At 44.1% G+C, this 12,647-nt stretch overlaps 1 long non-coding RNA gene across 1 annotated transcript; it reads left to right on the top strand.

The window, feature by feature from the left end:
- The first annotated feature begins 9,691 nt into the window (after positions 1-9,691).
- Positions 9,692-10,074, top strand: LOC141052813 (uncharacterized). The gene is made up of 3 exons (XR_012220900.1): positions 9,692-9,820; positions 9,909-9,944; positions 10,025-10,074. It is a non-coding gene; the product is annotated as an uncharacterized lncRNA (long non-coding RNA).
- The last annotated feature ends 2,573 nt before the right edge of the window (positions 10,075-12,647 follow it).

Consider the following 12,647-nt stretch of genomic DNA (forward strand, 5'->3'; position numbering starts at 1 on the left):
CCTAATTACCATGGACGGAATATTACGTCATCGCGATCAGCGGCGCCCACGTGGTGAGCGCCGCTGATCGCGGCCGAGTGTCAGCTAATTATCATAGCTGACACCCGGCACAATGTGTCAGGGGCGGTCACGGACCGCCCCCGACACGTTAACCCCTTGCACACCGCGATCAAACACGATCGCGGTGTATCGGGGGTTAAAGGGAAGCATCGGCAGGGAGGGGGCTCCCTCCGTGCTTCCCTGAGCCCCCCACGGCAGCGCAATGTGCAGCGCTGCTGCGGGGGGCTCTTTCCCTACAGGCCCCCGGATCCAAGATGGCGACGGGGGCCTGCAGGGAGCTGACTTCCTCACTGCCTGCAAAGCGCAGGCATGAGGAAGTCTGCAGCAGTGCCTGTGACAGATTGCTGATCTGTCACAGTGATCTGTGATGTGACAGATCAGCGATCTGTCACAGGACAGTGATGTCTCACCTGGGACAAGGTAATAAAGTAAAAAAAAAAAAAAAAAAGTGTTAAAAATAATTTTAAAAAAATCGCTAAATAAATTAGTAAAAAAAAAAAAAAATATTCCCCAATAAATCCATTTTTTCAAAATAAAAAAAACAAAAACAATAAAAGTACACATATTTGGTATCGCCGCGTCCATAATGACCTGCCCTATAAAACTGTCCCATTAGTTAACCCCTTTAGCGAACCCCTTAAAAAATAAAAATAAAAAACGAAGCAAAAAATAATGATTTATTATCATACCACCGAACAAAAAGTGCAATAACGCGCGATCAAAAAGACGCATATAAATATGCATGGTACCGCTGAAAACGTCATCTTGTCCCGCAAAAAACGAGCTGCCATACAGCATCATCCGCAAAAAAATAAAAAAGTTATAGCTCGCAGAATAAAGCGATACAAAAATAATTATTTTTTATATAAAATTGTTTTCATTGCAAAAAACCGACAAAACATAAAAAAAGACCTAAATGAGGTATCGCTGTAACCGTACTGACCCGAAGAATAAAAACGCGTTATCAATTTTACCGCACGCAGAACGGTGTAAACGCACCCCCCAAAAGAAATTCATGAAACGCTGGTTTTTGTTCATTCTGCGTCCCAAAAATCGGAATAAAAAGCGATCAAAAAATGTCACGTGCCCGAAAATGGTACCAATAAAAACGTCAACTTGTCCCGCAAAAAATAAGACCTCACATGACTCGGTGGGTCAAAATACGGAAAAATTATAGCTCACAATATGTGGTGATGCAAAAACTATTTTTGCAATAAAAAGCGTCTTTTAGCGTGCGACAGCCGCCAAACATAAAAACCGCCATAAATCGTAAATCAAACCCCCCGTTATCACCCCCTTAGTTAGGGAAAAATAATAAAACTAAAAGGGTTAGGGTTAGGCTAGGGTTAGGGCTAGGGTTAGGGCTAGGGTTAGGGCTAGGGTTAGGGCTAGGGCTAGGGTTAGGGCTAGGGCTCAGATTAGGGTTAGGGGTGTGTTGAGGTTAGGGTTGGAGTTATAATTGGGGGTTTCCACTGTTTGGGCACATCAGGTGCTCTCCAAAGGCAACATGGCGTCTGATCTCAATTCCAGCCAATTCTGCGTTGAAAAAGTCAAATGGTGCTCCTTCCCTTCCAAGCTCTGCCATGTGCCCAAACAGTGTTTTACCCCCACATGTAGGGTATCAGCCTACTCAGGACAAATTACAAAACAACTTTTGGGGTCCAATTTCTCCTGTTACCCTTAGGAAAATAAAAAATTGGGGGCAAAAATATAATTTTGCGGAAAAAAATGTTTTTTTTATTTTCACGCCCAGGCGTTATAAACTTCTGTGAAGCACTTGGGGGTTCAAAGTGCTCTCCACACATCTAGATAAGCTCCGTGGGGGGGTCTAGTTTCCAAAATGGGGTCACTTGTGGGGAGTTTCAATAGTTTAGGTACATCAGGGGCTCTCCAAACGCACATGACACCCGCATACCAATCCATCAAAGTCTGCATTCCAAAACGTCACTACTTCCCTTCCGAGCCCCGACGTGTGCCCATACAGTAGTTTTCTCCCACATATGAGGTATCAGCGTACTCAGGACAAATTGGACAACAACTTTTGGGGTCCAATTTCTCCTGTTACCCTTGGGAAAATAAAAAAAATGGGGACTAAAAGATGATGTTTGTTGAAAAAATACGATATTTTTATTTTCACGCCCGGTCGTTATAAACTTCTGTGAAGCACTGGGGGGTTCAAAGTGCTCACCACACATCTAGATAAGTTCATTAGGGGGTCTAGTTTCCAAAATGGGGTCATTTGTGGGGGGTTTCCACTGTTTAGGTACATCAGGGGCTCTCCAAACGCAACATGACACCCGCAGACCATTCCATCAAAGTCTGCATTCCAAAACGTCACTACTTCCCTTCCGAGCCCCGACGTGTGCCCATACAGTAGTTTTCTCCCACATATGAGGTATCAGCGTACTCAGGACAAATTGGACAACAACTTTTGGGGTCCAATTTCTCCTGTTACCCATGAGGAAAATAAAAAAATGGGGACTAAAAGATCATGTTTGTGGAAAAAATACGATTTTTTTATTTTCACGCCCGGACGTTATAAACTTCAGTGAAGCACTGGGGGGTTCAAAGTGCTCACCACACATCTAGATAAGTTCCTTGGGGGGTCTAGTTTCCAAAATGGTGTCATTTGTGGGGGGTTTCTACTGTTTTGGTACATCAGGGGCTTTCCTAACGCGACATGGTGTCCGATCTCAATTCCAGCCAAAAACGTCAAATGGCACTGCTTCCCTTCCGAGCTCTGCCATACGCCCAAATAGTGGTTTACACCCACATGTGGGGTATCAGCGTACTCAGGATAAATTGCACAATATCTTTTAGGGTCCTGTTACTTTTGGAAAAATAAGAATTGAGGGTGAAAAGATCATTTTTGTGGAAAAAATATGATTTTTTAATTGTACTGCTGTACGTTATAAACTTCTGTGAAGCCCTTGGGGGTTCAAAGTTCTCACCACACATCTAGATAAGTTCCTTGGGGGGTCTAGATTCCAAAATGGTGTCATTTGTGGGGGGTTTCCACTGTTTTGGTACATCAGGGGTTTTCCAATCGCGACATGGTGTCCGATCTCAATTCTAGCCAAAAACGTCAAATGGCGCTGCTTCCCTTCCGAGCTCTGCTATGCGCCCAAATAGTCATTTACACCCACATATGGGGTATCAGCGTACTCAGGACAAATTGCACAATAACTTTTAGGGTCCTGTTACCCTTGGAAAAATAAAAATTGGGGGTGAAAAGATCATTTTTGTGGAAAAAATATGATTTTTTAATTGTACCGCTGTACGTTATAAACTTCTGTGAAGCCCTTGTGGGTTCAAAGTTCTCACCACATATCTAGATAAGTTCCTTGGGGGGTCTAGTTTCCAAAATGGGGTCACTTGGGGGGGTTTCCCCTGTTTAGGTACATCAGGGGCTCGCCAAACGTGACATGGCGTCCGATCTGAATTCCAGCCAATTTTGCATTGAAAAAGTAAAACGGCGCTCCTTCCATTCTGAGCTCTGCCATGCGCCGAAACAGTGGTTCCCCCCCACATATCAGGTATCAGCGTACTCAGGACAAATTGCACAATAACTTTTGCAGTCCAATTTCTCCTGTTACCCTTGGTAAAATAAAGAAAATTGAACCTGAATTATTTTTTTTGTGAAAAAAAGTTAAATGTTCATTTTTTTTTTAATATTCAAAAAATTCCTGTGACGCACCTAAAGGGTTAATAAACTTCTTGAATGTGGTTTTAAGCACCTTAAGGGGTGCAGTTTTTAGAATGGTGTCACTTTTGGGTATTTTCTATCATATAGACCCCTCAAAGTGGCTTCATATGTGAAGTGGTCCCTAAAAATAAAATGGTGTTGCAAAAATGAGAAATCGCTGATCAATTTTTAACCCTTATAACTTCCTAACAAAAAAAAATTTTGGTTCCAAAATTGTGCTGATGTAAAGTAAACATGTGGGAAATGTTATGTATTAAGTTTTTTGTGTGCCGTATCGCTGTGATTTAAGGGCATAAAAATTTAAAGTTGGAAAATTGCAAAATTTTCAAAATTTTCACCAAATTTCCATTTTTTTCACAAATAAACGCAAGTTATTTGAATGCAATTTTACCACTAACATGAAGTACAATATGTCACGAGAAAACAATGTCAGAATCACCGGGATCCATGAAAGCGTTCCAGAGTTATGACCTCATAAAGTTACAGTGGTCAGAATTGTAAAAATTGGCCCGGTAGTTAACGTGCAAACCACCCTTGGTAGTGAAGGGGTTAAATTTAATGTATGCTAATTTTTGTATATTGGCAAATTGAAGAGATATGTATAAAAAGTGCACTATTCTATGGTAAGGCTATGTGCACACGCTACGGTTTTTGCTGCGGTTCCACTGCGGTTTTGGCCCTGCGGAACCGCAGCAGTTCCGCAGACATGGTACAGTACCATGTAACCCTATGGATTTTCAAAACCGCAGTGCTCACGCTGCGGTTTTGCTGCGGTTTATAAACAGCAGCATGTCCATTGTTTCTGCGGATTCCGCTGCGGTTTGACACCTTTAACATAGTAGAGATGTGAAACCGCAGGGCAAAACCACAGGCCAAACCGCAGCAAAACCGCAGGTCACTTTACCTGCGGTTCCGCGGGGAAAAAACCCGCAGGTGATTCCGCAGTGTGTGCACATAGCCTAACACTGTGCTTGACAGAGACCGTGCTGCGAGGTTGAAACGTTGCACCACTTGTTGCTGGATTAAGGTCCACAATTTTTCTTTGACCTGCAGTGCTGCCTGATTATAAATATAAATATATATATATATATATATATATATATATACACATACACACTGCTCAAAAAAATAAAGGGAACACTTGAGCAACAGAATATAACTCCAGGTAACTCAAACTTCTGTGAAATCAAACTGTCCACTTAGGAAGCAACACTGTTTGACAATCAATTTCACATGCTGTTGTGCAAATGGAATAGACAACAGATGGGAATTATTGGCAATTATCAAGACACACTCAATAAAGGAGAGGCTCTGCAGGTGGGGACCACAGAACACATCTCAGTACCAATGCTTTCTGGCTTATGTTTTGGTCACTTTTGAATGTTGGTTGTGCTTTCTCACTCGTGGTAGCATGAGACAGACTCTTCAACCCACTTAAGTGGCTCAGGTAGTGCAGCTCATCGAGGATGGCACATCAATCCGAGCTGTGGCAAGAAGGCTTGCTGTGTCTGTCAGCGTAGTGTCCAGAGCCTGTGTTCTCTTGTTGTGTTACAGGCTTTCCTCATGCCTGCGCTTTGCAGGCACTGAGGAAGCCAGCTCCCTGCAGGCCCCCGAAGGTCCCCGTCGCCATCTTGGATTCGGGGACCTGCAGGGATGGAGCCCCCCCGCAGCAGCGCTGCACATTGCACATTTTCGGAAAGGTTTGTCAGAGACCGTAAAAGATGTTATGGTGGGATTTCCTGTTCCCTCTGGTCTGGATGGCTCTATGTCATTAGCCATTCAAGTTAATCGGCATTTACGTGAACTTAAAACTACACGGGAGGCGCTGCCACCTTTTGAACAAATGTCTGAACCTATGCAATGTGATGGGGTTTTGTCTAGGGTGCAACGTCGGGAGTTTAGAAGGCGTAATAAGCTGTGTTTTTTCTGTGGAGACGCCTCTCATACTATTTCTGTCTGCCCTAAACGAGAGAAACGTTTTGCACACACATTTGTGGGCAGTATACAACCTAAGTTCCTTTTGGCAATTACTCTGATCTGCTCCTTGTCCACATTTTCCACTAAGGCTTTTGTGGATTCAGGAGCAGCTCTGAATCTGATGGATTTGGACTTTGCTAAACATTGTGGTTTGTCCATGATGCCTCTGCAGACGCCCATTCCTTTGAGGGGTATTGATGCCACTCTTTTGGCGTAGAATAAACCTCAGTTTTGGACCCAGGTGATAATGCGAGTTGCCCCAGACCACCAAGAAAATTGTAAATTTTTGGTGCTGCATAATTTGCATGATACTATTGTCCTGGGGTTCCCCTGGTTGCAAACTCATAGCCCAGTTTTGGATTGGAAATCTGTGTCTGTGGTGAGTTGGGGTTGTCAGTGTGTTCTGAGGGACGCTCCTGTTTTCTCCACCTCTCCTCAGTCTCATGATATTCCTGATTATCTGGCTGATTTCTCTGATGTTTAGTCTGCGTCTTTGCCTCCTCATAGGAGTTATGACTGTGCAATTGAGTTGATGCCTGGGTGTAAATTTCCAAGGGGTCAGCTTTTCAACTTATCTGTACCCGAACATGATGCTATGCGATCCTATATTAAGGAGTCGTTGGAGAAGGGTCATATTAGACCATCCTCGTCACCGTTAGGCGCTGTTTTTTTTTGTGGCCAAGAAAGATGGTTCATTAAGACCGTGTATTGATTATCGTTCCCTTAACAAGATGACGGTTAAATATCAATACCCGTTACCTCTGATGTCTGATTTATTCTCCAGAGTTAAGAGTGCCTGCTGGTTTACTAAGCTTGACCTCAGGGGGCGTATAATTTTATTCGCATTAAGCATGGGGATGAATGGAAGACGGCGTTTAGTACTCCAGAGGGACATTTTGAGTATCTGGTGATGCCTTTTGGGCTCTCTAATGCCCCTTCTGTCTTCCAATCCTTTATGAATGATATTTTCTGAAACTTTGTGGATAAGTTTTTGATCATCTATCTAGATGATATTTTGATCTTTTCTAGTGATTGGGATTCCCATGTGGAACATGTCCAGACTGTGTTCCGGATTTTGAGGGAGAATTCCCTGTTTGTTAAGGGATTGAAATGCCTCTTTGGTGTACAGAGGATTTCATTTTTGGGATTTATCTTGTCTCCATTGACTATTGAAATGGACCCAGCCAAGGTACAGGCCATTTATTATTGGGTTCAGCCTACTTCTTTGAAGGCTCTCCAGAAGTTTTTGGGTTTTTCTCATTTCTATCGTAAATTTCTAGGTAATTTTTCTAGTATTGTCAAACCACTGACTGATCTGACCAAGAAGGGAGCTGATGTGCTGAATTGGTCTCCTGAGGCTGTCTCAGCATTTCAAGAGCTTAAGCGGAGATTTACTTCAGCTCCAGTTTTATGGCAACCTGATGTCTCACTTCCATTTCAAGTGGAGGTGGACGCTTCTGAGATTGGTGCAGGAGCTGTGTTGTCCCATAAAGACCCTATGACTTCTAAGATGAATCCCTGTGCCTTCTTTTCTCGAAAGTTCTCCCCATCTGAATGCAACTATGACGTGGGGAATCGGGAATTGTTGGCCATGAAATGGGCATTTGAGGAGTGGAAACATTGGTTGGAGGGAGCTAGACATCAATTTGTGGTCCTCACCGATCACAAGAATCTGATTTATCTGGAGTCGGCCAAACGCTTGAATCCTAGACAGGCTAGATGGGCCTTGTTTTTCACGCGTTTTAATTTTGTGGTCTCTTTTCTTCCGGGCACTAAGAATGTTAAGGCAGACGCCCTTTCTAGGAGTTTCTTTGCTGATTCTCTTAATGTGACTGAGCCTACTACTATCCTAGGTGAGGGGGTAGTTCTTTCTGCCATTTCGCCCGATTTGAGTCGTGCCCTGGAGGAATTTCAGGAGGATAAACCTGAGCGTTGCCCTATGGGAAGATTGTATGTTCCTGACCAGTGGAGAAAGAGAGTGATGTCTGAAGTCCATTGCTCCGCATTGGCTGGTCATCCGGGTATTTTTGGTACCAGAGATTTGGTGAGTCGGTCGTTTTGGTGGCCTGCTTTATCTCGTGATGTCAGGAATTTTGTACTGTCCTGTGGGACTTGTTCTCGGTCTAAACCCTGTTCTCGTTCTAGTGGGTTGCTGGTGCCCCTGCCGGTGCCCAAGAGGCCAAGGACCCATATCTCAATGGATTTTATTTCTGATCTTCCTGTCTCTCAGAGAATGACTGTTATCTGGGTGATTTGTGATAGAGTTTTGAAGATGGTCCATCTTGTACCACTCCCAAAGTTGCCATCTTCTGCTGAGTTGGAGCCCTTGTTTTTACAACAGGTGGTTTGGTTACACGGGATTCCTGAGAACATTGTGTCCGATAGAGGGGTCCAGTTTGTTTCCAGATTCTGGAAAGCCTTTTGTTCCAATCTGGGAATTCAGTTATCCTTCTCCTCCGCGTTTCATCCCCAGACCAATGGGCAGACTGAGAGAACAAACCATGTAAGAACAAAACCGTTGGCACAACCCTGAGAATTGTAGGTGGTGCCCAAGTAGGATCCCAATCCGTGAACTAAATATATATAAACTTGGCACACACCAAAGGTTTCTGATGCAGAAAGGTGATTTTTAATTATACAACAGTACATACATACACAGACGTTTCGGTCTAGGACCTTCATCAATGTACTGTGAAATATAAATAAAGATGAAAATAATACAATTAAAAAAGAAAGTATATACAACAATATATGGGTTTTCTAGGTAAATACTTTTGAAAAAATGCTGAGACATCGGTCACATTATCGCACATAATAGATATTGGCAGAGAGTAATAAATAATCATGAAGAACAAGATCAACGTAGAAAAGAACACACATACCGATATATTGTACTGTGAGATTCTTAGTGACTGGGCTTTGTGAGATAGACCTGGGAGAGGATAAAGGTGCTATAATAGCCAATATAACTTAGTAAGTGATGAGATGGTTTGTGTTACCTAAGTTACATACCAATCCTGTGAGGAGGCACATGAAGCCGTCCCACTGCTGAAGGCAAAGAATAGCACTAGAGTAATACTACAGTGACGTGACATGAAGTCACAAAATCTGTCTATAAGAGGCATAAAACTCTTACCGTGGTGGTTTGTGGAGTGTGGACGCAGTATCCGCCGCGAATCCCAAGTGCTGCAAAGTGTGAGAGTGGCAGGGTTATATAACCCTGTGAATTATGAGCCCTGGTTGGGGGCGCGCCACCGGAAGTCAGTGGGCGTGTATTAGACACGTCACCATAAGCTCCGGACACCGAGAGAGACATGGAGGGGGCGTGTCAGCAGGGAGCACTGGGAGTGTACTACTGCCTGTCAGGCTGGCTTGCAGGGCAGAGCGGTGGACATTAGTGAACTATCCTGAGTTAACTACTGCAGCGCCGACATCATAGGTGCCAGTGGTGAAGATAGTGGCTATTCAGTGCTTTGAGGGTGACGATTCAAACAATCACAGTTGTTGGTTCTGTAAATGAGACACAATTAGATTAGTATCCATGACATTCAATGTACAGTGGCATTCTTGAAATGAGACACAATTAGATTAGATTCTGTAAATGAGACACAATTAGATTAGTATCCATGACATTCAATGTACAGTGGCATTCTTGAATGCCACTGTACATTGAATGTCATGGATACTAATCTAATTGTGTCTCATTTACAGAACCAACAACTGTGATTGTTTGAATCGTCACCCTCAAAGCACTGAATAGCCACTATCTTCACCACTGGCACCTATGATGTCGGCGCTGCAGTAGTTAACTCAGGATAGTTCACTAATGTCCACCGCTCTGCCCTGCAAGCCAGCCTGACAGGCAGTAGTACACTCCCAGTGCTCCCTGCTGACACGCCCCCTCTCTCGGTGTCCGGAGCTTATGGTGACGTGTCTAATACACGCCCACTGACTTCCGGTGGCGCGCCCCCAACCAGGGCTCATAATTCACAGGGTTATATAACCCTGCCACTCTCACACTTTGCAGCACTTGGGATTCGCGGCGGATACTGCGTCCACACTCCACAAACCACCACGGTAAGAGTTTTATGCCTCTTATAGACAGATTTTGTGACTTCATGTCACGTCACTGTAGTATTACTCTAGTGCTATTCTTTGCCTTCAGCAGTGGGACGGCTTCATGTGCCTCCTCACAGGATTGGTATGTAACTTAGGTAACACAAACCATCTCATCACTTACTACGTTATATTGGCTATTATAGCACCTTTATCCTCTCCCAGGTCTATCTCACAAAGCCCAGTCACTAAGAATCTCACAGTACAATATATCGGTATGTGTGTTCTTTTCTACATTGATCTTGTTCTTCATGATTATTTATTACTCTCTGCCAATATCTATTATGTGCGATAATGTGACCGATGTCTCAGCATTTTTTCAAAAGTATTTACCTAGAAAACCCATATATTGTTGTATATACTTTCTTTTTTAATTGTATTATTTTCATCTTTATTTATATTTCACAGTACATTGATGAAGGTCCTAGACCGAAACGTCTGTGTATGTATGTACTGTTGTATAATTAAAAATCACCTTTCTGCATCAGAAACCTTTGGTGTGTGCCAAGTTTATATATATATAATGAGAGAACAAACCAGACCCTGGAGTCTTATTTAAGATGTTTTATATCTGCTGATCAAGATGATTGGGTCTCATTTTTGCCCTTGGCCGAATTTGAACAATAGAGCTAGTTCTGCCACTCTGATGTCACCCTTTTATTGTAATTTTGGGTTTCATCCTCGATTCTCTTCAGGGCAAGTGGAATCTTCGTCCTGCCCAGGTGTGGACACTGTGGTTGTGAGAATGCAGCAGATATGGGACCAAGTGGTGGATAAGTTGTCAATCTCTCAGGAAAAGGCCCAGCATTTTTCCAACCGGCGTAGGACCATTGGTCCCCGGTTTAAAGTGGGTGATATGGTGTGGCTGTCGTCTAAGAATATTCCTATGAAGGTTGCATCTCCAAAATTTAAGCCAAGATTTATTGGACCTCATAAGATTTTGGAGATTCTTAATCCTGTTTCTTTTCAATTGGCTCTTCCAGTTATGTTCAAAATCCATAACGTATTTCACATGTCACTGTGGAAGAGGTTTGTTGAGCCAGTAGTTCCTGTGGCGGCACCTCCTGATCCTGTATTGGTTAAAGGCAATGTGGAATATGAGGTAGAGAAAATATTGGATTCTCGTTTGGTTAGACTGAGACTCCAGTATTTGGTCAAATGGAAGGGTTATGGCTAGGAGGATAATTCTTGGGTCTCTGCCTCTGATATTCATGCCAATAGATTGGTTCGTGCTTTTCACCGGGCCCATCCTGATCGGCCTAGTGGCATGGATGAGGGTTCGGTGACCCCTCCTCAAGGTGGGGGTACTGTCATGAACTCATTTTCTGCTCCACCAGTTGAGAGTTCCCCTTCTGTTCTCCCTCTGGTGGTGACAGGAGGCAGTGCAGTTGGTTTAAGTGGTAGTGATCTGCCACCTGATGAGGAAGATAACGATTGGATCTCTGGAGTATCAGACTGGATATAAGACAGCCGACGCCCTATCCGAGTGCTGGTGATTCAGTCTGCTTCTCAGGTCCTGGACTCCAGCTCTCTTCCAGTTTTCTCAAGTTAAGTTTGTTTTTTTGCTATTGTTCACACTTGTGCTTGTTGGTCAATTCAGTTTTTTGTGTAATCAGCCTGCCCCTGTTGGGGCTATGCTGAAATTCCACTCCTATTAATCAGTATTTGCCAATCTGCTTTTTGTCCCTTATTAGATTGGCCTCTTTTTTGCTCTGCCTCAGAATATTTCAGAGTGCTGATATAGGTTTAGAAGTCTAGTGACTTCAGGGTAAATTTTGCTATCAGAAGTGTTGGACAATATTTTTGTAGGTTTTTTTTGGCAGATTGCAGACAGTGTCTTTCCTTTTCTGTCCTTTTTAGTTAGCCGGTCCCCATCGTTTGCTCAGCCTATTTTCCAGCCTTTGTTTGTATTTTCATCTTATTTCACCATCAATACACGTGGGGGCTGTGTTTCCTTTGGGGTCTGCTCTGGACTAGTTAGTTTTCCTCTTTTCCTGCTTTAGGCTTATGTAGTTCTCCGGTTGTGACTTGGCGTCTAGGACCAACGTAGGAACGCTCCACGACTGCTGCTAGTTGTGCGGTTAAGATCAGGGATCTGCAATCTGCATAGTTACCAAGTTCTCTGGTTTTCTGAGACTTAGCTTGTTGTCTTTTTTTTCCTCCTCGGTTTCCCATTCATAACACTCCACGGCTACTGCTAGTTGTGTTGATAGGATCAGGGGTCTGCAATCCGCTTAGTTACCAACCTCTCTGGTTTCCTGGTGGCTTAGCCTGTTCCTGCCATCCTCCTTGGTGACCCATTCATAACACTGCCCTGTGTCTCAGTCGTGCCAGCCTGCCCTGTGTCTGCCAGCCTGCCCTGTGTCTCAGCCATGCCTGCCTGGGTACCAGCTGTGCCTGCCGTGCCCAGCTGCCTGCCAGTCACACCTAACCAAGTGTCCTCTTCCCCAGTGGGATCAGCAACCACAGCCAGACACCACCCTGGAGTGGCACCTGGCAGCTGCCTGCCGCACGAGCCTGACCTCACCATCAGAGGCTCCAGTGAAAGCCAAGGCAGCTGTCTTAATTACGCCCCTTCCAGGGTAGTCTGGTTTGTGGCACAGTGGGGCCACAACCCCCTGGCTCACGCCCACCAGTCAAGGCGTGAGCGTGACAAAGGTGAAGTTAGAAGAAAGGATAAGACCTGCTCCTCCACTGTGTCTGTTGTGGGGGCAAGGAGTGTGGGTGAAATGGAGACCGCCATAACACAGCGCAGCAGAAAAGGCGGTGTCAGAGGATGTTAGCCATG

Source organism: Dendrobates tinctorius, unplaced genomic scaffold (assembly GCF_039654945.1).
Source record: "Dendrobates tinctorius isolate UK_male_01 unplaced genomic scaffold, ASM3965494v1 ptg000163l, whole genome shotgun sequence".
NCBI lineage: Eukaryota > Metazoa > Chordata > Amphibia > Anura > Dendrobatidae > Dendrobates > Dendrobates tinctorius.